The 25,996-nt window shown below is 32.6% G+C and overlaps 1 pseudogene; it reads right to left on the reverse strand.

Moving 5' to 3' along the window:
• Positions 1 to 22,677: 22,677 nt before the first annotated feature.
• On the reverse strand, positions 22,678 to 25,572 carry LOC131860289 (uncharacterized; annotated as a pseudogene).
• Positions 25,573 to 25,996: the final 424 nt, after the last annotated feature.

The raw sequence follows: 25,996 nt of genomic DNA on the forward strand, positions 1-25,996 counted from the left end.
ATCTGCATAGGACCAAGCAAAATTGATTTGATTTTCTTTGAAGAACTTAGTGAAATGAGGTCCTTCTTGTTCTGTTAATGATTCCGCCAAGTGCATGGTTTTTGTTGCCTCTTCAGTATCGATGTTGATTGATTGATTTGGTTCAATCAATATTAGTGATCTCTCTTGATAATGTTCTATAAGAGTGTTAAGTTTTTCATCGGTCAGTGCCTCAGAGAGGTTTTCACTGTTGTATACACCCTTTCTTTTTACCTTTTTGTTATCTAATATTGCCATTGAATGGTTTTCACCATTAGATCAATTTTTCACTTTATTCATTTTGCGAATAAGAGACTTGGCACTCCCTTGGTTGTGAGATTCACTGTTAGACCATATTTCTATATTTACTAAACAAAGGTAATGAATAATGGCTTCATCATCTTGAAAGGTAGGGATACTAAGTGGTTCTACTTGTTCCCAATCAATGAGTTCAAGATGTATTAATGGTAAGAGATTGCTAGGTGAGTTAAGATCTAAATTAGTTAGGGTCATGATATATATATTATAAAGGTTTGTGATAGAAAAGTCAAGGTATATGATAATACTCTCCTTAGTATTGTTTATCTTGCTTGGAGTCTGATCATCCTCACTAGAGCCATCAATACGTTGTGATCCAAATTCAAATGGTCTAGATCCCGAGCTTTGTCCTTCATAAGGTATCAATGCATATGTATGAACCACACCTATATCAATTCCATAGGTTTTCTCAAAATAATAAACCCATTCCCAATCATTTGAGTTTGTTTCAGAATTGGCTTGTAGTTTATGCAATTTTTAATAGAAATTTTGAGTAGCTTCTTCCTTCTTGATGGAAAATTCTTATTTATGTTTGTATTCATCTTGTTGTTGTTTATAGACTTCTTCGTCTTCTTGTTGTTTGTGGTTTGTTTCCTCATTTTTTTATTATCGAGTTGCTTCTTGTTCTTGCTATTTGTGTAGGGTATGTGCAGGGTATGTGCAGGAGGGTAAACTCACAATGTTGGTTCCCACTTTTTCGTACATCCTGATTTTTGCTGAAATCATACATTTTTTAGAAAATATAATGATTTAAGCTTTAAGAGGTCCCATTTGAAGTAATTAATTGAAGAGAGTTAGATCAAAGACTCTTATATCAAAATTTATTGGATAGAACCTCTCTTCATCAAAATCATACTTGCAATAGACTCTCCTTTGCATCTATCAAATGCTAATAAAAAACCAATTTTACATTAGCTTTTTAGGGGTTAAATGAATTCATTTAAATTTTTTATTCTTTTAAGTATTTAGCTGTTATTATAAGCTTTCCAAATTCATTTATAATTTTTATTTTTTAAGTATTTAGCCGTTATTATAAGCTTTCCAAATAGTATAATTTTTAATATATTTAATTTCATTAATATATTTTTATTTTATTTCTTATGAATGTAGGGTTTTCACCAAATATGAACTTCTTTTATCAATGCTTATAGAAAAATAGTAAACATCAACCAAAAAAATCTCAAAAATATTTACACACTAGGTATTGAAGTCCTCTTTCCAACAAAAAAAATAAAATTGATTTTTGTTACATATACAACAAGTTATGTAATATCAAATGGACATATGTTAAAATTACAATTAACTCGACTTCAAATATTAAATATAATGTTACCAAACCAATAAAAAACACTAGATATGGATATTACAAAATGAAATTCAAAAGAATCGCATTCATATCTGTTATAGAAAAAAAGTTATGCTATATGGAGTGATTATCACTCTTTAAAAATGTTGTTTTTTGAAAAAAACTAGTTTTTGAGGGAGATAGAAAAATGGAAGTAAATTGATTCCAAAAATTATCAGAAAAATAATTTTAGAATCTAAATAATTGTGGGCTTCGCTCCTAATAGGGTGAACTTCATAATATTCTAGAATACTTGTGGGTATTCATCCCCACCGCGGTTTTTCCCATTAGGGTTTCCACATCAAAATATTGTGTCAAGTGGTGAATTTTTTTGTGGTTATATTTACTATGGTTGAATTGCTTAACTACTAAATCCACTTTGATATGTTATGTTAACTGGCAACAATCTGAAATGTGGTTTTACTTATGTCTGTAAAGTATTTGAATTATTTAGTTAACTGGTTTTATAGTTTTAAAGATTTTTTACTGTTCATCTATTATAACAGTCAACCAGTTTAACTTGTCAGTACTATTGCATTTGAAGTTCATTGTTTTAACTTTTTAGTTTAGAGTTTGCATTGAGAGGTTTATTTTGAGATTGGTGAAAGTTTATGCCATTTTTCTTTCCAATAATTCACCCACCCTCTTAGTAGTTGACTGGGTCCTTATTCTTTTATCATACCATCAATTGGAATCAGAGTATTTCAAGTCCTATAAGGTCTAAGCCTAATAGCTTGAGGTAAAGATCTTGTAGAACATGATGGTGAAGGAAGGTCCAAATTTTAATAGAGAGAAATACAGGATATGGAGTGATAGAAAGAAAATTTATATCAAGAGTCTAGGAAGTCAATACTGGGAACATTTTGGTAATCAATATGTTGCACCTAGTGGGATTATGACAAATGATCAGAAGAAAGAGCAATAAGAAAACAATCAAGCACTGGAGGCTATTATCAGTTCTTTGTCTGATGTAGAGTATATAGATGTCCACGGTTGGGAGACTGCATATAAGGTATGGAACAAACTTAAAGAGATCTATAGCGGTGATGAGCATGTGAAGATTCCCAAAGAAGAGAGCCTAAGAGTAAAATTTGATGACATGTAGATGGTTGAAGGTGAGAATATACAACAGTATGGTCAGAGGATAAAAGAGATAGTTGGTGAGATCAAGAGTATTGGCGGTAAAGTGGATGATCCACAATGATTAGCAAGGTGTTGAGAACCCTTCTACCAGTCTACGCTATCCGACTTGCAGCCATTTAGGAGCTAAAATCTATTGACAAAACTAAGGTAATCCTTGACTACATCATTGGTAAGCTTACTGCTTTTGAATTAAACAGTTATGATGGTAGTGTTCAGAAATATGAATCTTCATTTAGAGCTTCACTTTCCAACCCATCTATGAGGAAAAGTAGAGATGTCAGTCACATATATGAATCTAGATCGAGCAGAGATGTTGATGATGAAGACAGTTTGGTTAATCTTGAAGCATTGTTGGCCAGTGGTTGCCCAAAGGTACTGGTAAGTACAAAGGTAAATTACCTTTTAAATGTTTTGCATGCAACAATAATGGACACATTTCAGCTAACTATTTTAATGGTTAAAATGAGAAAAAGTGTGAGAAGTTTAAGAAATACAATGGAAAGGGAAAAAGAGATTGTCTCATTGTAGTTGATGATGTTATCACTGATGAGGAATCTGAGGGAGATGCTAATGAATACATTATTTTTTTATCCATTAAGGAAGAGACATCTGATCAGAAGGCATTAGTTTCTCACATGGATAATTCTAATGATTGGATCATTGATAGTGGTCATTCATACCAAATGACCAATGACCATAGAAAATTTCTTACCTTGAAGGAATTTGATGGCGAATTTGTGAGATTTGGTAATGACTCACCCTGCATGGTAAAAGGTAAGGGAACTATTTCTAGGTTGAAGGACTAAAGCACAATATTTTGAGTGTTGCACAACTCAATAACATAGGATATCCATTGGAGTTTAAGAATGGAATGTGCAAAATCTATGGGAGAAAAGGTCAACTAATTGCAACTGGCAAGCAAACAAAAGGTAACCTGTTTCACCTGAATCCTAAAGTCAACAATTGTTTAATTGCTAAAGTAGATGATAGTTGGCTTTTGCATAGTATATTTTGTCATATAAATTTTGATAACATTGTTAAAGTGAGTAAGTCCAAGACAGTGAGAGGTTTGCCTCAGTTGGACAAATCGGTTAATGCTCTATGTAAGGAATGTCAGTTCGGAAAGATGACCTCCTCTACTTTTAAGAGAAAATATTTTTCAGCATAACATCTATTAGATTTGGTTCATACAGACCTTTGTGGACCAATAAGGACCAAAAGTGTTCAAGGTGACAGATATTTTATGATCTTCACTGATGATTGCTCAAGAATGATGTAGGTCACATTCTTGAAGGATAAAATAGAAGAATTTAGTAAGTTCAAGGCATTCAGGGCCTTAGTTGAAAAGGAAAGTGGCAAGAAGATAAAGTGTCTAAGGACTGATGAAGGTGGTGAATTCACATGTAGAATTCACTAGATATTATGAAGAAAATGGTATCAAATGACATCTTTCTATATCGAGGACACCACAACATGAAGGTATTGCAAAGAGGAACAACCAGTGAGTTGTTGATACAAGGAGGTGTAGCAAAAAAATTCTAGAGAGAAGTTTTCAGCACAACTGTCTACACTACGAACCAAATATTGGTAAAAAGAGGCAAGGATAAGACTCTTTATGAATACTATAATGGTAGATCATCTAATGTTAGTTATTTCAAGATATCTGGTAGTAAATGTTTTATTAAGAGAGGTGACTATGTTAGTAAGTTTGAGGCTAAAAGTGATGAAGGCATATTTATTGGTTACTCCACCAAGAGTAAGGCCTACAGATGTTATAACAACTGGACACAAAGAATTATTGAGAGTGTTGATGTTCAAGTGGATGAGTATCCCGAAGTCTTAGAGGGAACAAGTAAGGAGAAAAAGGATGAATATCCTTGCATTCTGATTTTGGAACCAGAACTAGTGAAGGCAGAAGCTGAAAAAGAGAATGTTATTGTACCAGTTCAACCAGAATAGGTAGATTCAGAAGAAGATGATGATAATGAAGAAGACGAACCTAAAGATAATAATCATGTTATTTCAAAGTATGTGAGACTCAATCATAATATTGACCAGATTATTGGAGATAAGGATGTTGGAGTGTTAACCACAAGAAGAATTAGATATAATTCTTGCATGATCTCCACTATTGAGCCTAGAATTGCTAAGGAAGCATTTGGAGATGATCATTAGGTCAAAGCTATGGAGGAAGAGCTTGATAAAATTGAGAAGAACAACACATGGACCCTAGTACCCAAACCAGTGAATAAAAATATGATTGGTACTAAGTGGGTATTCGGAAATAAACTGAATGAACATGGTTTAGTAGTCTAAAACAAAGCTAGATCAGTTTTCAAAGGTTATGCACAAGAAGAAGGAGAAGACTATGGTGAGAATTTTGCACCAGTTTCTAGACTGGAATGTGTCAGGACTTTACTTGCAGTTGCAGAATATAAGGGATTCAAAGTATATTAGATGGATGTGAAGTCAATATTTTTGAATGGAATACTAGAAGAAGAAGTATACATTGAGCAACTAGATGGTTATGCTTTGACTAATGAAAAAGAAATGGTATGCAATCTACATAAGGCACTGTATGGGTTAAAGCAAGTACCAAGAGCATGGTATGAGAGGATACATTCACACCTCATGAAGATAGGTTTTCAGAGAACCAGTAAAGACAACAACATATATCTCAAATTTGAAGGAGATAAGATACTAGATAGTGAAGTGTTTGTAGATGATATGATATTTGGAGGCAATGATGACATGAGCAATGACTTTGCAAATGAGATGAAAAATGAGTTTGAAATGTCTCTAGTGGGACAGATAATAAATTTCCTAGGCTTGCAAATACAAAAAATAAATAGTGTTATTTTCATCACACATTCTAAATATGTGAAAGACATATTGAAGACATTTGGAATGAGTGACTGTAAACTATTTGGGACACCAATGGTTACAGGTTGTAAATTGTCTAAAGAAGATGAAGCCACATTTGTTGATAAAAAGGAGTACAGGTCAATGATTGGGAAATTGTACCATGTTGTTCATAGTCTACTGCTGAAGTTGAGTATGTTGTAGCTTATATGAATTGTACCTAGGTTATCTGGATGAGGCACATTCTTGAAGGATTCAAGTTGAATATTTCAGAACCAGTAAAGATCTTATGTGACAATACCAGTGCCATAAATATTTCAAAGAACCCTATTTTGCACGCATAAACCAAGCATATTGAATTGAAGTATCATTTCTTGAGTGAAAAAGTGCAGAGTAAAGATGTGATATTAGAGCATGTTTCTACAAAGGAGCAACTTGCAGATATCTTTATTAAACCTCTACCTAAGACTACTTTTGAGTATCTTAGAAGTCTGCTAGGGGTTATACCCCTTCATGAGGTCAATTGAGCATGATGTATATTACATCAGTCCCAGAGCTACTTGTAGAATTTTATAGTAGGATTGGTGTAGAGTGGATTTATTCCACAGGGGGAGCATCAAGTTGTAGGTTGATGATGTTGAACAATGAAGTTTGACATTTCATGTTTTACTTTCACTTTGGCATTGTTGTTAAAGGGGAAGAAGAACTGTGTGATTATGGGGAAGAGGAATTGTATAATTGATAGAGAGAATGTCTATAGCTAGTTACTAGCTGAAGACAAGGTTAATACATGGTCAAATGTAAACCAAGATTCCTATTCACAATCATAGCAATCAAGGGTATTGATACTCATATTTCCATCAATGCCAAAGGGGGAGATTGTTGGCATTTGAATGAAGATTGCATTAATGAAATGTTATGTTGTCATTGATGTCAATTAACCAAGATTGATATTGTTGTAATGTTGTTTTCTAACCGATAGGAAGAGATAGTGAAGGGAACTTCAACTGGTAGGTGAGTTTGTGGAGGAAATTGGTATTGCTATGTAATGGAGATATGAACCGGTGAACCCTACCCGTTGATATGATAAACCCTAACCGATGAAGTTTTGTGAATCGGTTGTATTGGTTTATGATCTGATGATGAGTGGTAATGATTATGACACGTATGTATGTTGTATGAGAATAGTTTCAAATGATTTTTGGCACGTAGAGATAATGATTTTTATCTGGGGAATGAGCACATTCCTTGCATTTAATGTAAACCGTGTGATGAGTTACAATGTTCGACAAAGAAGTGATCAAGGAATGGTCGAGGTTATCTTGAATGATGTGCAGTGATTTTTATGTAATCTAACGGCATACTTGGACCAATTTGTTTGTAATCTCTATGAGAGAATTAGGTTTGTGATGTGTTACCGACCTTTTTTTTTTTTATTAGCTCGATGAGTTGTTTTTTTTTAAGAGTTGGCAATTTGTAGTTGACTATGAGAGTGTGGTTGCCGAACTAGATGATATATCTCTAGTTTGTGTAAAGGAAGATAAGAGCATGAAAAGGATCTAAACAAGAAAGTGTATTGTTATTCAAACAAATCAACAAACCCCTGTTGTTTTCGAATAATTACAGTAGTCAAATCCCCTAACTGAGTATGCTCTAACAAGCTTAGTGTTATACTAATCCTCTATCCAGGTTGTCCATTAGCTTGGATTTCAAATCCTCTATCGAGGTTACTCCTTACAAGGTATTACTTCTAATAGGGTGTTATAGTCAATCCCTTAATCGGGTGGTCCCTAAAAGGATAAGTTCTTAACATGACTTATTGTAAAGCTTTAACATGCTTGGTTCTTAATAGGGCAAACTTCAAAAGAGTTCAGAATACTTGTGGGTATTCACCTCATTGTGGTTTTTCCCATTTGGGTTGCCACATCAAAATATTGTGTCAAGTGGTGAATGTTTTTGTTTTTATGTTTACTATGGTTGAATTGCTTAACTACTAAATCCACTTTGATATGTTATGTTAATCGGTAGCAATCTGAAATGAAGTTTTACTTATGTCAGTAAAGTATTTGAATGATTTAGTTAAATGGTTTCAGAGTTTTAGAGATATTTTACTGTTAATCTATTATAACAGTCAACTGGTTTAACTTGTTAGTATTATTGCATTTCAAGTTCAGTGTTTTAACTTGTCAATTTAGAGTTTGCATTGAGAGGTTGATTTTGAGATTGGTGAAGTTTATATAAGTTCTCGTTCTACTAATTCACCCCCCGCCTCTCAGTAGTTGACCAGATCCTTATTCTTTCATCATACCATCAAAAAAATGTGCAAAGGCTGAAGGATAACCATGGTCAAAGAAATGAATGCTTGAAGAGACATGTGGGTTAAAGGGAGTTAAATTGGAGAGAAAGTCTCTAACCAAGGGTCACAAGTGAGTTAGTTAGTTTGAAGCCTTTAATGGTTTATAAGGACTCTGAGGGTTAACTTGTTGAAGAAAGAAAGCCTTTAATGCTTTGAGAAGTGAATCCTTCCTAATATGTTTGTTTATGAATGTGAAAATGTTTAGGAAAGGGTTTAGGTTTAATTGGAAGGGTTTAGAAGAATCTAGAAGGAGGACTATGTAAGTGGATTTTGTAAGAATATGCATTTGGGAGGGATTTTAGGATTTTAATCAGAATAAAATTTATTTATTTGAATTTATTGGTGCAACTTGCATTTGGATAAATATTTAAATAAATATTGATTTATTTAAATGTGAACGTGAATTTTGGATTTTATTTAAATAAATCTTAATTTATTTAAATGAGAAAAATGGGGATAAAAAATTAAATGTTTGAAGACTTAAAGGAAGTCATTAAAGGCTTGAGATGTCTATAGAATGAAACCATTAAGGGTTTGAAGATTTTTAGGGAAGCTTGAGAAATATCTAGAATGAAAACATTAAAGTTTTGAAGACTTTAAAGGAAACCATTAAAGGCTTGAAGACTTTAAAGAAAGTCATTAAAGGTTTGAGTTGATGGGTTTTGGGTTAGCCTTTGGTTTAGGAATGTGGAAAACATTAAAACATGATTAGGTTAATATCTAGGGGTTTAGACACGATTAGGAGGAAGGTTAACTTGCAACTTGCATTTTCTAGAAAGTAGAAATGGGGGAGGGATTTTTGGAATTTAAATAAATATTAATTTATTTAGATGTGACAAATGACATTTTAGGGATTTCAATAAACATTAATTTATTTAAACGTGAGAGATGGGATTTAGGGATTTTAAATAAATATTAATTTATTTAAATGTGACAGATGGGATTTGGAGTTTTTTAATAAATATCAATTTATTTAAATGTGAAGGAGGATTTGATTAAACAAATATGATTTATTTATTTAATTAATGGTTTGAATTTGGTAAAGTAAATTAAATCAAATAACTTAAATAATTTGTTTAATTAATAGGAGAAGAGGGTTGGGATGAATTAATTAAATATTTAGAAAAAGGGGAAAGGATTAATTAAATGTGAATTTAATTAACAGTTGGATAAATGGTAATTAAACAAATATTAAATTCCTTTAATCAAGAGAACAGAAATAGGTATCTACATTTTCCCCCTCTTTGAAGTGATGTATGGAGACACGTTGATTCAAAGAAAAATTTGCTTGATGATGGTGAAAAAAAATTTCATTTGCCCCAATATGTTGATTGTTGGATAATGATGCAATTATTTTTCGATGATTCCCCTTCGGGAGATGAATTAGATAGATTTGTGAATTTTTAGGATTGATCTCCTAATAAAATTATTTGAGTATTTGATTGATCTAATGTTTTGCGCTTCATTGAATGATTGATACAATTTTATTTTACCAAATAATCATTGAGTGTCAATAATTTAAACTCGAGATTTAATAATTGGATAGGTTTTATTGATTACGTAACGTCATGATTGATGAGAGACATTGATAGGGTGAGATTGGTTGACCTCATGATTGTTGTGAGGCAATGATATAAACTCATGATTTGATAATTTGATAGGTTTGATTGATTCAATGATTATATAGTTTTGATTGATACGATTGATTGGATTTCATTGGATTGATAGGATTGATTAGATTGATTGGATTGAGATAAAGTATGGTTTCAATAAGGGTACATCTTGTAAAGCACAAAGATGACCAAAACGCCTAGTTTCAAGAAAGATACAACTTGTATAAGACAAAGATAATCAAAACATCTAGTTTTGGGAAAGATACATCATGTATAAAATGAAGATAGATGGTCGCGTTTGGTTTCAGGAAACATACATCTTGTATAGGACAAAGATAAATGACAATTGGATGAATGATGATGATTTTAAAGTGAAGAATGCTTTCATTATGATGTCAAATGATTATTTAGTTAATAAATGCAATGATGTTGTCAGAAATGCACTTAAATGATATGAATGAATACAAATGTAAATGCAAATGCTACTAGATTTTAAATTATATGGATGAATTTACTAGTAATGAATGTAACTAAATGCGATGATGTGAATGATGATCATAAACATGTAAATGTAATTATGCAATGTTGTCATTCTGTAAGTCAATGGTTTGTGCCTTTGCTATCATCATTGAGCTATTAAACTATTGGAAGTTACTAAAGACATCGATGGTATAATTGAACCATGATGACCTAAGTACAACATGCATGGATTTTAATATTGCAAAATGATATAAGTGTCAAGGTATAATTGAACCAAGATGACCTAAGTGTTTCTTGCATAAAATAGGAAAGAGTTATCCTTCTTCCTATAAAAACCCAAAATATCCTTGATGATGCATTACCAATCACGTCTTGCGACAAATTTGCATAGTACTAAGGATTTGTTCACAAACAATACACCAAAAAAAAATATCCCTCCTTACTTTGGTAGTTTCAGGACATCCTTGAGTCACTTGGGAGATATGATAACAAAAATCAAATTACCATAGATGAAAATTCATGCTTATTCATGCTACTTGTCAGATTAAAAAGGATATTGCTAATGGATTTGAGTTTGGTTTTGTTTTGGATTCCACTTGTGAGTGTTTGGGAACTTGGTTTCAATGTTTTACTATTGATTTTTGTGATCCTTGTTTGATATGTATGTTTCCTTGTATGGTTGTTTGCATGTTGTTAGCTCAAAGTGAATTCCCCCCAATGAGGTAAGGATTTTGCCACTAGTTTAGACAACCTTTTATGATGATTACGAAGCCATGGTGAGAGATTACTGCAATGCCTGAGGTATATACAAGGTTTCTTTATAGATATGAATAATGATAGGAAAAAATGGATATATGATATATATATACTAATAGATAGAAGAGCCAATCAATCACAAATAGTGCATGTTGCCCATTTTTCACTACTTTCTTAAATTGTATCTTTTTTTCCCTTTTTTTGTATTTTCATACTTCTTTTTTTAAGTTCTAGTATTTTTGTGAATTGGGTAACTCGAATATAGATCTTCTTGAGATGGATGTTTTTGATAGGTTCATCAAAAAGGTCTCATTTTGATGTAGATAATTGATTTGCCCCAGAACCATATATTGATTAGATTGATTGGATTGAGATCAAGTCAAGTTTCAACAAGGATACATCTTGTAAAAGACAAAGATGACCAAAATGTCTAGTTTCAAGAAAGATACATCTTGTATAAGACAAAGATGATCAAAACATCTAGTTTTAGGAAAGATACATCATGTATAAGACAAAGATAGATGATCACGTCTAGTTTTAGGAAAGATACATCTTATATAGGACAAATATAGATGACAATTGGATGAATGATGACTATTTTAAAGTGAATGCAATGATGCTATGAGAAATGAACTTAAATGATATGAATGAATACAAATGTAAATGCAAATGCTACTAGATTTTAAATAATATGGATGAAGGTACTGGTAATGAATGTAACTAAATCCAAATATGTTAATGATGATCATAACCATGCAAGCGTAATTATGCAATGTCGTCATTCTGTAAGTCAATTGTTTGTGCCTTTTTTATCATCATTGAGCTTTTAAACTATTGGAAGTTAGTACAAACATTGATGGTATAATTTAACCATGATGACCTAAGTACAACTTACATGGATTTTGATATTGCACAATGACATAAGCATTGAGGTATAATTCAACCAAGATGACCTAAGTGTTTCTTGCATAAAATAGGAAAGAGTTATCCTTCTTCCTATACAAACCTAAAATATCCTTGATGATGTGTTACCAATCACATCTTGTGACAAATTTTCATAGTATTAAGGATTTTCTCACAAACAATACCCCCAAAAAAATCTCCCTCCTTCCTTTGCTAGTTTCAAGACATCCCTGAGTCACTCGGGAGATATGATAAGAAAAAACAAATTATTCTAATGTATTTTTCTGGATTCGATTGTGTGTATTTTTCTATCAACGTTTCGAATCACACTCCTAATGATGAATCACAGAGTGTGATTCGAAATGTTGATGGAAAAAATACACACAGTCGAATCTAGAAAAATACATTAGAATACAAGATGGATTGTGGAAATCTCATAGCTTTAAAAATCAAACTACCATAGATGAAAATTCACACTTATTTATGCTACTTGTTGGATTAAAAAACATCCTGCTAATGGATTTGATTTTTGGTTTTGTTTTGGATTCCACTTGTGAAAGTTTGGGAACTTGGTTTCAATATATTCTATTGATTTTTGTGATCCTTATTTGATATGTATGTTGCCTTGTTTTGTTGTCTGAATGTTGTTAGCTCAAAGTGAATTTCCCCCAATGAGGTTAGGATTTTAACACTAGTTTAGACACAACCTTTTATGATGATTGCGAAGTCACGGTGAGAGATTACTACGATGCCTAAGGTATATACAAGGTTTATTTGCATATATGAATAATGATAGGAAAAAATGGATATATATATACTAATAGATAGAAGAGCCAATCAATCACAAATAGCGCATGTTGCCCATTTTTCACTACTTTCTTTAATTGTACCTTTTTTCCTTTTTTTGTATTTTCATGCTTTTTTTTTTTGAATTTTTAGCTTTTCTATGCATTGGGTAACTCAGATATAGATCTTCTTGAGATGGATGTTTTTGATAGGTTCATCAAACAGGTATCATTTTGATGTAGATAATTGATCTTCCCTAGAACCATATGTTGATATGATGATAAAAGGTCCTAGCCAATTTGGTTCAAACATTCCCTTCTTTTCCTGATCTCGTTGATTGTAAGGATTTTATTTTAGTACTAAGTCTCCAACCTGAAACATTTTTAGCTTCATTCTATGATTATAGCTTCTGGACATTTGTTGTCGATATTCTTTTAGATAATAAAAAGTATGTTGATGGTGTTCATCTAACAGTTCCAGTTCCTGTGTTCTATTTACCTTGTATTCCTTATCTGGGATGAGTCTTCTCAATGATACTCTAAGTGAAGGTATCTCGACCTCAATGGGTAAAATGGATTTTGATCCATATACAAGTGCATATAGTGTATCTCCTGTAAGGGTGCAGATACCAGTTTGATATGCCCATAAGGCATGATTTAATTGGACATGCCAATCATGACCATCATCATTCACAGTTTTCTTTAGGATTTTCAAAATGGCTTTATTTTTTTAAAGATTTTGCTTGGTCATTCCCATGAAGTTAATAAGGTGTGGAGAAGAAATGTTGAATATGAATCTTTCACAAAAATTTTGCACATCTTGGTTTTGGAAGAGTTTACCATTATCAGTGATAATGGAAGTAGGAATGTCATACTGATAGGTAATGTAATTCAAAATGAAGGAAGATATTTGCTTGTCGGTGACAGGGGTTAATGGAAAAACATCAATCCACTTTGTGAAATACTTAGTGGTTGTGATTATGAACTTGTGTCTATTTGAGGATGAGGGATGGACCTTACCCACGTGGTCAAGTCCCCACTGAAAAAATGGTCATGATGTTGTGAATGGTTGTAGCTCCTATTCTAGTGCATGTATAAGATTCCCATGGATCTAGTATTTCTGACACTTCTTAACAAACTGATAGGACTCATTTTCCATGTTTAGCCAATAGTATCCTAGTCTCAGCAGTTTCTTGGCTAGAGTAGGTTCGCTTTCAAAAGTGTACCACAAATACCCATGTGAACTTCTTGTAATGTAGTTTCAGATTAGACACTTTTAAGAGATCTAAGGAGAGTACCATGAAGACCTCATTGGTAAAACGTATCGGTTGTTAGGTTGAAATAATCAATTGGAAATACTTATTTATTTAATATACCTCAAAAATTACCCGCAACCTCTGAGTTTAGAAACATTCTATATTCTATAAAGTGTAGTATTAATTGCATTCTTTCTTCACTCTAATTGTATGTAATGAATGAAGAAGAAGTTTAGTTTCGATAAACGTTCAGTGTATTTCTCACTAGTATGAATACCATTTATATTTATCATCTTTTTCAACTTTTTCTCAGATTCTAATGTCACTTGCAATATTGATTGTGGGGAAAACTTGAGGAGGAATCTATTTTATCCCTCAGTTGCATTTAATCATTCCTTAAATGTTTAGTTTCAATCTTGAGCTCTATATTCTCTCTCACAATTTTTTTAATGTGATCTTTTGTAAACTTTTTTGCGTCAATGGTTAAATTAGCAACATCTACTGGGTCAATGTCTTCAAGCATATGGACAGCAAGCTTCCCATGGATCTTTCTTGGATCCTCAATTATAAGTGGCCTTTTTCTTTGTGGATACAATTCCCAAGTAGAAAAGAAAAGTATTATCAAGATTAAATGCTGACCTAGTGTATATCCTATCTACAACATCTATGCTCAACTTGACCTTCATATTCTAATTATCTCTCAAATTATCAAACACAAAAAATGAACTAATATCTCATCTAGGTAGAATCATAACACTTGCTTCCTACATCAATCTTCTCCCCTTCTCTAAAGTAATATCTTTCATTTACTCACCTATATTTTCTAGCAACTACTTAAATACTTGGGGATGCATATTAGGTCTAATATCTTTGATCCTTTCCTTGAGTTGTCTACCTTTGAACTCAATAATGAAATCTTGAAATTCACTTGTCATAATAAAATTATCATCATAAATAAATACTTTGTCAAATAATTATTTGACATCATTATAAAATTGATCAAATGGATTAATTAGTATTTCAATTCTATCTTTAGAATTAGGGACATATTGTCCAATTTATTGCTACTATGTGACTTCCTCATAATCATCTTCCTCCTCCTCTTCATCATCACCCACTTCTTCACCATATTTAAAATCACAAATGACAATAGAGAAGCTTCTTTCAAGAATGGGTTGTGGATGTCACCCTCTCTACTCTTGTAAGTGAACAATTTTCTTCCTTGGTGCATCATTTGGTAGTCTAAACACATAGGGTGGCACATTTTCTTATAATCTTAGACTCATGTTGGAACAACATTTTTTTTTTTAATTTCATCATTTTCTTCTCCTACAAAAGCTCCTTGATAAGAAGGATTTATTTTCAAGACCCATCTCCTAACTGTGATAATCGTATTGAAAATTGCAACCCTTATCTCTCTATACTCCTCCTTATAAATATTGTTGATTAAAACATATTGCAAATCATATTTATGGAAATATGGGGACTAAATCCTAATCGGTCCTAGCTTTGGATATGAAATGTTTAGTATCATAATATTATTTTGGTCATGTGTTAGGAATAAAACTATCCATTTAGATTGAGCATTACAACTATTAATGTTTACATAATTGCTCTAAAAAATGACTAATTTTAACCCTTATTATTCAAAGAATTTAAAATCAAGCTACAAATTTATATACAAAAGTTTTGAATTATCATTTTGTTGTGCATTTGCATCATTTTGTGACTTATAATTCACTATCATAGATGAATCATAGATTCACATAGGATTTTTTATTTTTGTCGATGTTCATACAAATATTATCCAAGCTCTAAAATCACCAAGAAAGGGTAGAGAGTGTGAGAGAGAGTGTGATAAGAGTGATAATGGTAGAAACAAAGAGGAAGAGAAAGATAGAGAGGATGAGAGAGATCTAGAAAATGATATTGAGGGATAGAGAGAGATTCAAATAGGAAGGAGTGGAAGAGAGAGAAACATAAATATAAAGAGGGTTAGAGAGGGAGAGATAAAAACGAATGAATTCTATGAAAATATCTAAATTATAAAAAATATAATAATTTATTAATAAACTAAAGTAAATAGAGTAAACAAAAATATTATATTCATCGTTAGTGAGCATCGTTAGTCGTCCGTCAGTATCCCCTTTGGTGGGGTATGCAGGTCATTTGTGTGTTTGGCTTTCTTGGGTTGCATGTTTTGTGTATGGTTAAATTGAGTAATTAATCCTTAAATGTTTAAATTAATTTAATGTGTGTTTACATATTAGTAATTAAGGGCCTAAATTAAATAGGTTCCCTTTATGTGATTAATCATTAATTAGAATTGCTCAATTCAAGTTGGTAGCAAGTTCGATTAAATGGTTAATTTTAAATAATAAATTTATTTTGTTTATGCTTTTGGAAATCAAAGATTTAAAGTTATTTGAAATAGAATTAATTTAATTTCTTTTCCCTTTAAAAAAAAAAAATAGAGTTGAAACTATTGCCTTAATTACTTTTTAAAAAGTTAATTAAATGTCATGAAAAAAGAGAAATAAAAGAAATGATTTTTACAAATAACTATCCCATTTACTCTTTGGAAATTAGAAAAATAATTTCTTTTATTATTAAATATTATGATTTATTAGAAAATATTTTTCAAACTAAAAGTTTAGGTTGAATATTTTTCTATATTATGCCTCTGAGTTCACGGAAAAAGAAAGGCATATTTTTGGAGAAATTTTGGAGGCCAGATTGGAAATCAGAACTAGAGCTTGGAGGTTTGATTTAGATTGTTTGCAGAGTATTCATCCGGGATTGCTATCACAGGTTGGGTGTTTGTCACTCTTCCTTTTGTTTTGAAATTTTTTAATTTAGTTTTAAAAAAAATACTTCTCTGTATGTTGATTTTTCTAAGATCCCTGTTTGGAGAGTTTTTAAAGTTGTTTAAATTTGAGAAAGGGTTCCCTCGTTTGGGAAAGGGTTTTGTTTCCCTGTTGTATGAATTTGCAAATTTGTGGTGAAAGGAAAAGTCATGCTGGTAATTTTTTGGGGAATTTCTTCTTTCTGTGATTTTTGTGTTCTTCCTGTGTAAGGAGAAAATTAGAGAATTTTGGTTTAATAAATTTCCCTTAAGGCTTTGTTAAAGAAAGATTTAGGAAACTCTATGTTTTTTTCAAGTCTTTCTTCTATCACAGACATTTTTTTTGGTTCCTGGTATAAATTCTTTTTCAGAAAAAAAATTTATGGATGGTTGTAGTTTATTAAACATTTTTATTTAAACAAAAAAAAAATTGTCTATGATTTTATTAAACTCTATTTTCTTAGAGTGTGGGGAAAAGAGATTTTTTTTTAAAAATATAAAAATCAAATAGACTTTTAAAATATCAAATCAAGAAAATAATGAGTTTGCTGGAAAACTCATAAATTTATGAGTTTGCTGGAAAACTCATAAATTTATGAGTTTTGCTTTGTGTTGTAGGAAGTGAATTTTTTGTTAAAAAAAGAGGGGGGCGGTTTATTTTATTTTATTAAAAAGTTATTTTTTAATAGTTTTTTATTTATTTATTAATTATTATTTAATATATAATTTATTAATGAGAATTAATATATATATATATTTATTAATTAATATTTAATTGGTAAATTTATATTATTAATTATTAATTGTTTATATTTTATTAATTAATATTTAATTTTGGCATTTGTCTTTATGTATGTAGGAAGTATCATTTTTTAGGAAGTATCATTGTCTTAATATTATTATTTAGAAACATTGGAAATTTAATAATGTATCGTTTGGAAAATTGGTAGGTAAAAGATATTTTCATTTAGTAAAATAAATTGTTTAATTTATATTTCTCTCTGTATTGGGAAATAGGCAAAATTGTACTATTCCAACTATGGTATTGAATTTATCTTGTATGCTGATTTTCTATTATTGTATGTTGAAAACTTAGATCCTTTAGAAAACTGGATCAATTGTTGTGTGAAAACAATAGGATAGAAGATTGTCTTTTCTAATCTATGCCTATGCATGTTTAATTTTTTGTATTCTCATTTCCTTATGAAATGGCAAGTCTTCGATTTTGTTTGTTGGATCTTGTCGTAAGTTTGAATTGGGTACCTATTTCTGTCCTCGATCTTGAGATTTTACTGTTGTCTTTTGGTGGTGTTGTAACCGTTCATGTCCCTTATGCGGGTGTTGAATGTTGGTTTGTGGTTGGCCATAGCTGGTCAGGTCTTTAGTTAGAGTACCCTCAGCCAATACACCTCGTATGAATTCTTGTTTGACCAAGTAGGTATTCCTACCATGTTGAACTTTGTTTACTTGACCTTGTGTATTTCTTGGTTTAGGAGTTCGTTTGAGTATAGTCTAGTGTCATTTGGGAAAATGGCTTTCAATTGGGGGTCGCGCACAAAGTGGTTACTGGGTAACCCATCCAAAGTGTGTCTAAATAAGTGATAATCTAATAGCATATTAAAGAGTTAGTTAATGAGTCACTAAGTAAGATAACTCTGCCTCACATATGGGATGAGTGCTAACACAGACTCGACATGTAGTGGGAAGGCCTGAAATGGCAAACCATCAATCTTGTCTTCACGAAAGGTTGTGTTGGGTCCACATGAGGCTTGGATAGGCCGGAGGTTCAGAATAGGTTGTTAGGGTAAACCAGTCGATGGGGCCAGAACCTATGAAGACCTGTCATATTAACCATACTAGGTTATGTGATGACACTTGTCCCTTATGTTCGCTAGTGTGTTGTTTTGTTGTCTTGATAGGAGCATTGTTGAGAAGTCCTCCTGATGTTTATGCCCTTGTGAGAACCTGATATCATGTTAGACCTTGGGTTGCAAAGATTTAGTTTCTTTGATTCTCCAGTTGATCTTTTATAATTGCTTCTTGTTATGTTCAGTTGGATCCTTTCCTATTGAGGGATCATTCATGTATTTATTTTACCAATGGGGTCGTATGTATTATTGGTTATGTTCCCCTTGATGGAAGGATTGTAAATGATGTGAACCTTATGTATTATTCTCTATTATTTAAATTATCAGAGGGGTCTTGCAGTTCAGCAGACCCAGAGCTGTAGCCCACTAGGGGTAAACTCCGAGATCATTTCGGTGTTATGTGGTGTTTTACATTCTTATGTTTCCTTTTAATTTAGCATGTATGGATGGCATTATGTTAGTATGTATAATGTGGATTAGATAAAGTTAATCTTAAATGCATATATGTAGTCATCTTATTAAATGCACTAAATTGGATCAAGAAGAATGTAGATTTAAATAATGGAATGTATTCAATTATTGATTATGCAATTAAGTATGCATGGAAACTATTCATTAGTTTATGATAAAATTAAAGTGCATTATGAAATTATATGCATGGCATATGTTTAATGTAAGATTGTGCGTAATGCTTGGTTAAATTTTATTGTATGAACTTAATCATGTCACCTATACTTTTAACCTCAATGTGTGAACCTTATCATGTGATCTATATTTTTATCTTACCAAAATAAATTATCCTTGTTTAAGTATTATCTTGCATTAAGTTAATCAACTTAATTAGATTAATTAACGTGAGTTGAGTTAAATGTTGAATTAAGTAATCCCGTTAGGAAACTCTTTAGGTGTGATTTTGTCTTCCGATGTAGTATCTGAACTTATGATAACTCGTTGTACCATTGTGTTGTATTTATTTAAAAAAAATAAAAAATATGTGCACTCTATTCTTGTGTTTTAGCTTAATCCCTTCGAGGTTTCCTGGCGGGGCATTAAATTTTGTATCAGAGCCAATGTTGCGAACACTAGGATCTCTCGTGTTGCTTGTGCCCTTAGTTGGTGTGAGGTGTATCAACCTTATGTTGTATGCTTGTCCTCCTTTTGTATGTGTGTGATTGAGGCATAGGATCTTCAAGATCTTAAAAACTCATTATTTGTTCTTTTGCGTATTCTTTTGAGCAAACCTTAATTATGTGTAACGTGTGTGTTCACACCTTGCTTTCACCTTCTTGATGTTGGTGCTTTTTGAGTGATTATATGTGCTTGTCTTGAATCTGAAAGTACGAAATGTGCTTGTATTAAGATTATGATCTAGCTTAGTGTTGTCTACTTGAAGGACTTGTATGGTAGATATTTAAGGCTTATTTCGTAACAAATTGAATTATTATCACCCTTCCTCCTCTTTCTCTCTAGAAATTAAATTTTTTTTTATATGCGTATTTATCTCTTATGTGAGTTTTCTTATTGCAAGAGAAAGGTTGTGACTTCTTGAACCCTTATGTTAACCTTATGATGATTTTGTGCTTCTAGATAATAAGAGGGCTATGGGTTTAAAAGATCATAATGGTTATTGGGAGGAAATTTTTTATGTTTTTGTAAGAGAATTCTCCATGTGTATTGTAGGAGTAACATAATTAAATTCTATCTTAAGTAATGTGCATTAACGTGCGAATAGTTGTTATGTAAAAATGCCTTGTGGGTAAAAGAGGTATAAAAAGGGAACATGTTATAGTGGCTAAGAATGTATTAATGTGTTCCATGAAAGATTGTTTTATGTGTTTCATTATACCAATTTGATTGAGGACCTATTTTAACATTGCTATATTGAACTTGCTTTTGGATATATATAATGACTTAGCTTGACTAGAGAGTGCAAAATGAAAAAGCATGTTTGATGTTCATGCATTAATATAAATTGTTTAGTTGATAGTTCCTCATTACCTTCTTATCATACCTTAGGTTTTCAAAGAAAGGATGCATTGATTTAAATAGAATGTTTATAAGGTATATGAAATTATATTTTTGCATTTTGACTTCTTATTGAAAGATGCAAGTCTTAAGCTTCGGAAAGAAAATTTGCATGTCCAGTAATGTGAATATGAATTCTTAGTGGAATTAGTGAAAGATATAGGAATGACGTTACTTCCTTAAGTAATTTTGAATTGTTTATAATTTCAGTACTTGTATCTAGAATAAACTTTCTTCAATTATTCATGTGAAAAGCATAATTAACACCTTCCTTCAGTAAATGATAGCATACTAAAAACTACTCCCCGTAAATGTGACTAAACTAGTACTGGTGCTTTCTTTGTGTAATGTAAGAAACCTGTGCTTGCTTTATGTGCGCATGGGATGGTGAAGTAATCAACCATGGAGGTTATATTTACTTATGAGTATGGGAAAACCATATTGTTTATGAGATGTTTCTTATTTGTTACCCTACTGAGTACCAAACTTTGGGTTGTTGGTAATTCAATATGTTAAGGGGTAGTATTAGAAGTCACCATTCTTTGAATAGTATGGATTGGCGTATGAGTAATGTCGGCACGAAGCAACTTTAGCTTCTCTATTTTGAGGAAAAATATAGTTATATAATGAAACTATATTAAAGGTGTACTCAATACTTTCCCTTTTTGATGAACCAATTTATAAGGTTTATGTGTGCCAACCTATTCCTCTCCTTTATTTGAGCATATTGATGGCAATTCTTGAGCATTATGATGGTGTATTTTGGAGGATCTTTTGCCTTGTCTTCATGAAAGGTTGGTTTTTTCCACATGAGCTGCCAGTTAGTAGGTGTTGGTAGACATGTGGGTGGACCTAGCCATGTATACCTCTGGCTTACGATGAGTATCCTGTGAGGTACGCCGCTATGCAGGATGTGACCTGCGCGTGCTTTTTTCCATGAGATACAATACCATGTGGGATACATCCATTGCGTTTCTTCTCCTCTTGGAGTATTTCCATGCCATGTGACGAGGTGATGTGGGGTGATGTTGAGGTGAACACTGCCATATCATGTGGATGTGTGACTAGACCGCACCAAATGATGAGCTGCTATGACAGCTATACGATTGTTCCCTCCTTTCTCATTGGTGGCTAGATGCTAGTCACATAGTGATGTTATGTGTAGTTGTGATATTCTTATTTATTTCTTTGTGGACCAACAATTTATTCTACTTTGACTTTGAAGGTTTAGCCACGATCTTGTGATCTTTTGCTTCTTGATTTGGTGTTAAAAATTCTGGATTATTTTCTTGCCTTACTGTTGGAATTGATGGTTTATTATCTTTATTCATCTATACTTTGGTGGCTAAACTGGTTTATCCTAATTATTTTTGTATGCTGGTCTTATGTTGAAATGTGAATTCCTCTCCAAGAATGTATGAGACAGTCTTGGTTGAGTGTGTATGAGGAAGTATATGCAGGGAACCTTGAGGATGGGGGTATGTGAGGCTGTGATGCAGCTAGGATCCACTACCTACCTATGTGTGGTGACTATCTCTTGGAGGCTAACCACCTTACTCAACAAGGGATGTTGACGAAGGTCTTGTATGGAAGGTAGCACCGCTATGTTGTGCCCTAGGACCATCGAGCCCTTGAGTGAGATGTTGGATATTTATGATCATGTTATTGTTCTGAGATTAGGCATAGAGATGTTTATCATGCATGTTATCTTTGACTGAGCATTAGACATGGTCACATGTGGACTTTTGAGTTGTGCATTCCAGTTATATGGATGGTTATTATGTGTAATCATGGAGTAAAATTGTGTTATCTTGTGACTATGTTATGGGACATATTCATTGGAAAGGTTCTTATATGCCAGGAAAGTGTAAGCAATCATGTTCTATATGTTACTCTTATTCCATGAAAGCTAACTTGGTTTAAGTATTTGAATTTTGAAGCTAGTTCTATGTGATAAAGTTTTATGAAAAGATGGATTGGTAAAGGAAATTGATCATGATGGCATGTTTTCTTGTCATATTAGTAGATGAGTATGGTAATTGTTGGTTACCTCTTTTTATGTTTTAATTTGGTATCTATTATGGGAAGGACTTTGCCCAAATAGTTAGCAAAAATGCATGCTTTCATTCACATGTTGTGTGAGATAAAAAAATGTGAAATCAGAATGCCGAACACTGAGCTGCTTCAATCAAGAATCAGCAAAACTCACTAAAGAAACCATCCTTTGTTGATTACAACTTTCTACAGATGTCCACTGATTTCCCTTCATTTTGTAGGTGGACAGTCCAAAAGGAGGAAGAGAAACACTCTGACAATCCTTGAATTTATCTTTTGCAAGTTGGTTTTCAGAAGACCCCTCTTCGTTACCGTCACCATTTTCATTCTCTTGAAATTACAATGATAGCATATGATAAGTTAAGAAGCATGCCGACAAATCTTTAATGGTTCTTCCTGATGGGTTATGATATATTGGACACTAGGCAACTGACATCCATCTTGCCGGAGAAAGATCTACACTTCTCAAGGACATTAGCTCTGGATATTCCCGTGTAAAACAATTGATCTTGTCAATTAATGACACTCTTGCATAGGGTGATAATCGCTCAAAGTACTCAAAATAAAGGCTTCCAAGTCTATCCTTGTCACGTAGATGCCATGAATTTTCAGGATCAAAAGTTGAATCTTCGTAGCCAGCATCCCAAGTTCCTTCTGATCTGTCACTTGTATTACTTAATGATCTGGATAATTTATCATTATCACTGCAATCACTCCAGGAATCAGCACTGGGATCCCTGATATCAAAATCACTTCTATCTGTTGGAAGTGGAGACACTCTGAGAGGGGGGGGTGAATCAGAGTGTAATAATTTTAACAAGAACTTCTTTTATAAACTTGACAATTTTGATTCACAATAAGCACAGATGACTGAAAGTTGAAAAGACTAAACAAATGAGACTTAACACCTTGATGTAATACTTTTAACGAAGCATGAAATATACAATAGAACCAACTGAAAAACTTGATTCAAACTTTTCAGAAAATAAAATGTTATTGAATCTTTTACAAAAAACATGAAACATCTAAACGAGTATTTCAAAGGTTGCATCACATAAATTCAACAAAACAGAGTATGAAATGAAAAGAGCTAAAGATATGACGTATCAGAGCATAAACCAGTAAGACAAAATGAGACAAAACAATGCACATAACACCATAGTTTCATGAGTGGAAAACCCTCCTGGGGTAGAAAAACCACTCGGTAAGATCCCTTATATTATTTCAAAGAGCACCAACTCAGTTCACAAGATTTAGAAACCACAAGGCCTCAAGGAGCACCAACCCCTCTTTCTTATCCAATAAAAACATTTCAACTCGAGCTACAGCCACTGGTAATTTTATGCATGCACTTAAATTTTGCAGTCACAAAACCATCAGTGATTGGAGCGAGTATATTTTACCAATCTGTACAAATGATTCTCTCTAAAAGATTTTTGCAACAATATTCTTCAAGGCTTTGAATCATAGATATAAAATAATAACATTCTTTTAAAGGAATTAAACACTATCAGAGAGAAAAATTCAATCTCTGAACAAAATAATTTCAACCATTATAGCCTCATGTACTCTACAACAAAATAGAGTAAGACTCTCAAACCCTCGACTATCTAAGATCTCTGATAGTCTTTTGTTATACACAGCACTTTCTTTTCTTTTTCAACAAATTCTTTATCTTTCCCCTTATTCACACTCCTCTTTCCCATTTCAGTATAAACTGTTATGTATTTAAACCGTTTTTGTCCCCAAAAAAAACATCTTCAAGAATAACCCTCGTATAGGGTTACCAAAAACCTTACGGGAATTTGCAAACTGAAAATAAATAACCGATTAACTGTGCAACGGGAAAAGAAGCTGAGAGAAACTAAAGATGCTTGATTTCCCAATTTTGAAAAAATAAAAATAAAGCAAAGTCTGTTTCCTTATTTCCATTTTTCATAACTGAAAAACCTAATTCGAAATATCTGAATCTTTTTAAGCATATGAACAAGAATAATACTTGTGAAACGCAACCTCATTGATAACTGAAAACAAACTAACCAGAAATCCATTAAGCTCACTGTTAAGTCCACTTTTGCATCATTCTTTTCAACCGAACAAACTAACTCGAGCTCCTTAGCTACAACAGCGGCTACATCTCTCATGGCGTCTAGGGTTTGAGACGGACTTCAAACTTGTTCAAAAACAAAATGAAACACAAAAACGATGCTTACAAAAAAAAACTTTTAATCTGTCGGTCACAAAGAGTATTCTGAAGTATATGCTGTTAGTCCGTAGACAAATTAAACATAATATTAACCAAAGATGCCGTTCAATAAATGCCAAGTCAGTGTTATTCACTGTATCCGTGTCACCAGCCTGGCCTGAGAGAAAGGCGTTTTAAACATATAACACGTCAGCTAAATTCAATGTATCCGTGTCACTAGTCTGGCCCGTGAGAAAGGCTTTTTAAGTATATAACCACATGCTTAATACACTTGCCTCAAAATATGAAACTTAAACAACACAACTTCCCCTTTTTTTTTTTTCTTGTCATCGAGGACAAAAGTATCAAAAGAGCAACACTATCATTCTCTTCTCTTGGAATCCTAAAGTTTGAGCAGGATTTGATGGTATAGATTTGTAGTGCAGAGTGATATGGAATGTAGTATTGAACAACAATTTCTTTTCTATTCAATTGGATCGGCACATCCGCCTTGTAGGAACTCCATTCATCATAACACTCCCATAGGTCTCCCAGTGAATAATACTGCACAGATTCTGCATTTGATGACTTCCAAAACTTGTTGGATGCAAGCTCCCTCAGGCATGACTTTGGCAGACAATTAGCCCGTACATTTGGAGTAAATGAATCGAGAAAGAATTCCAAATTCGAATGGAGCTGGGACTCTAAGCCACAAGTATCATATACTCTAAAATCACCTTCTGTCATATCGTATACGCAACCGATCTTCTCAAAATTTATATTTTTTTCTGTATTGGGAAATAGGCCAAACTGTACTATTCCAATTGTGGTATTCAATTTAGCTTGTATGTTGATTTTTTGTTTTTGTTTTTTCTGAAAACTTAGATCCTTTAGAAAACTAGATCGCTGCTTGTGTGAAAACAATAGGAAAGAAGATTGCCTTTTCCAATTTATGCCTATGCATGTTTCATTTTTTGTATTCGCATTTGCTTATGAAATGGCAAGTCTTTGATTTTGTTTGTTGGATCCTGTCATAAGTTTGAATTGGGTACCCGTTTCTATCCTGGATCTCAAGTTTTGACTATTGTCTTGTGGTGGTGTTGTAACCGGTCATGTCCCTTATGCGGGTGTTGAATGTTTGTTTTTGGTTGACCATAGCTATTCAGGTCTCTAGTTAGAGTAC

Source organism: Cryptomeria japonica, chromosome 11 (assembly GCF_030272615.1).
Source record: "Cryptomeria japonica chromosome 11, Sugi_1.0, whole genome shotgun sequence".
NCBI lineage: Eukaryota > Viridiplantae > Streptophyta > Pinopsida > Cupressales > Cupressaceae > Cryptomeria > Cryptomeria japonica.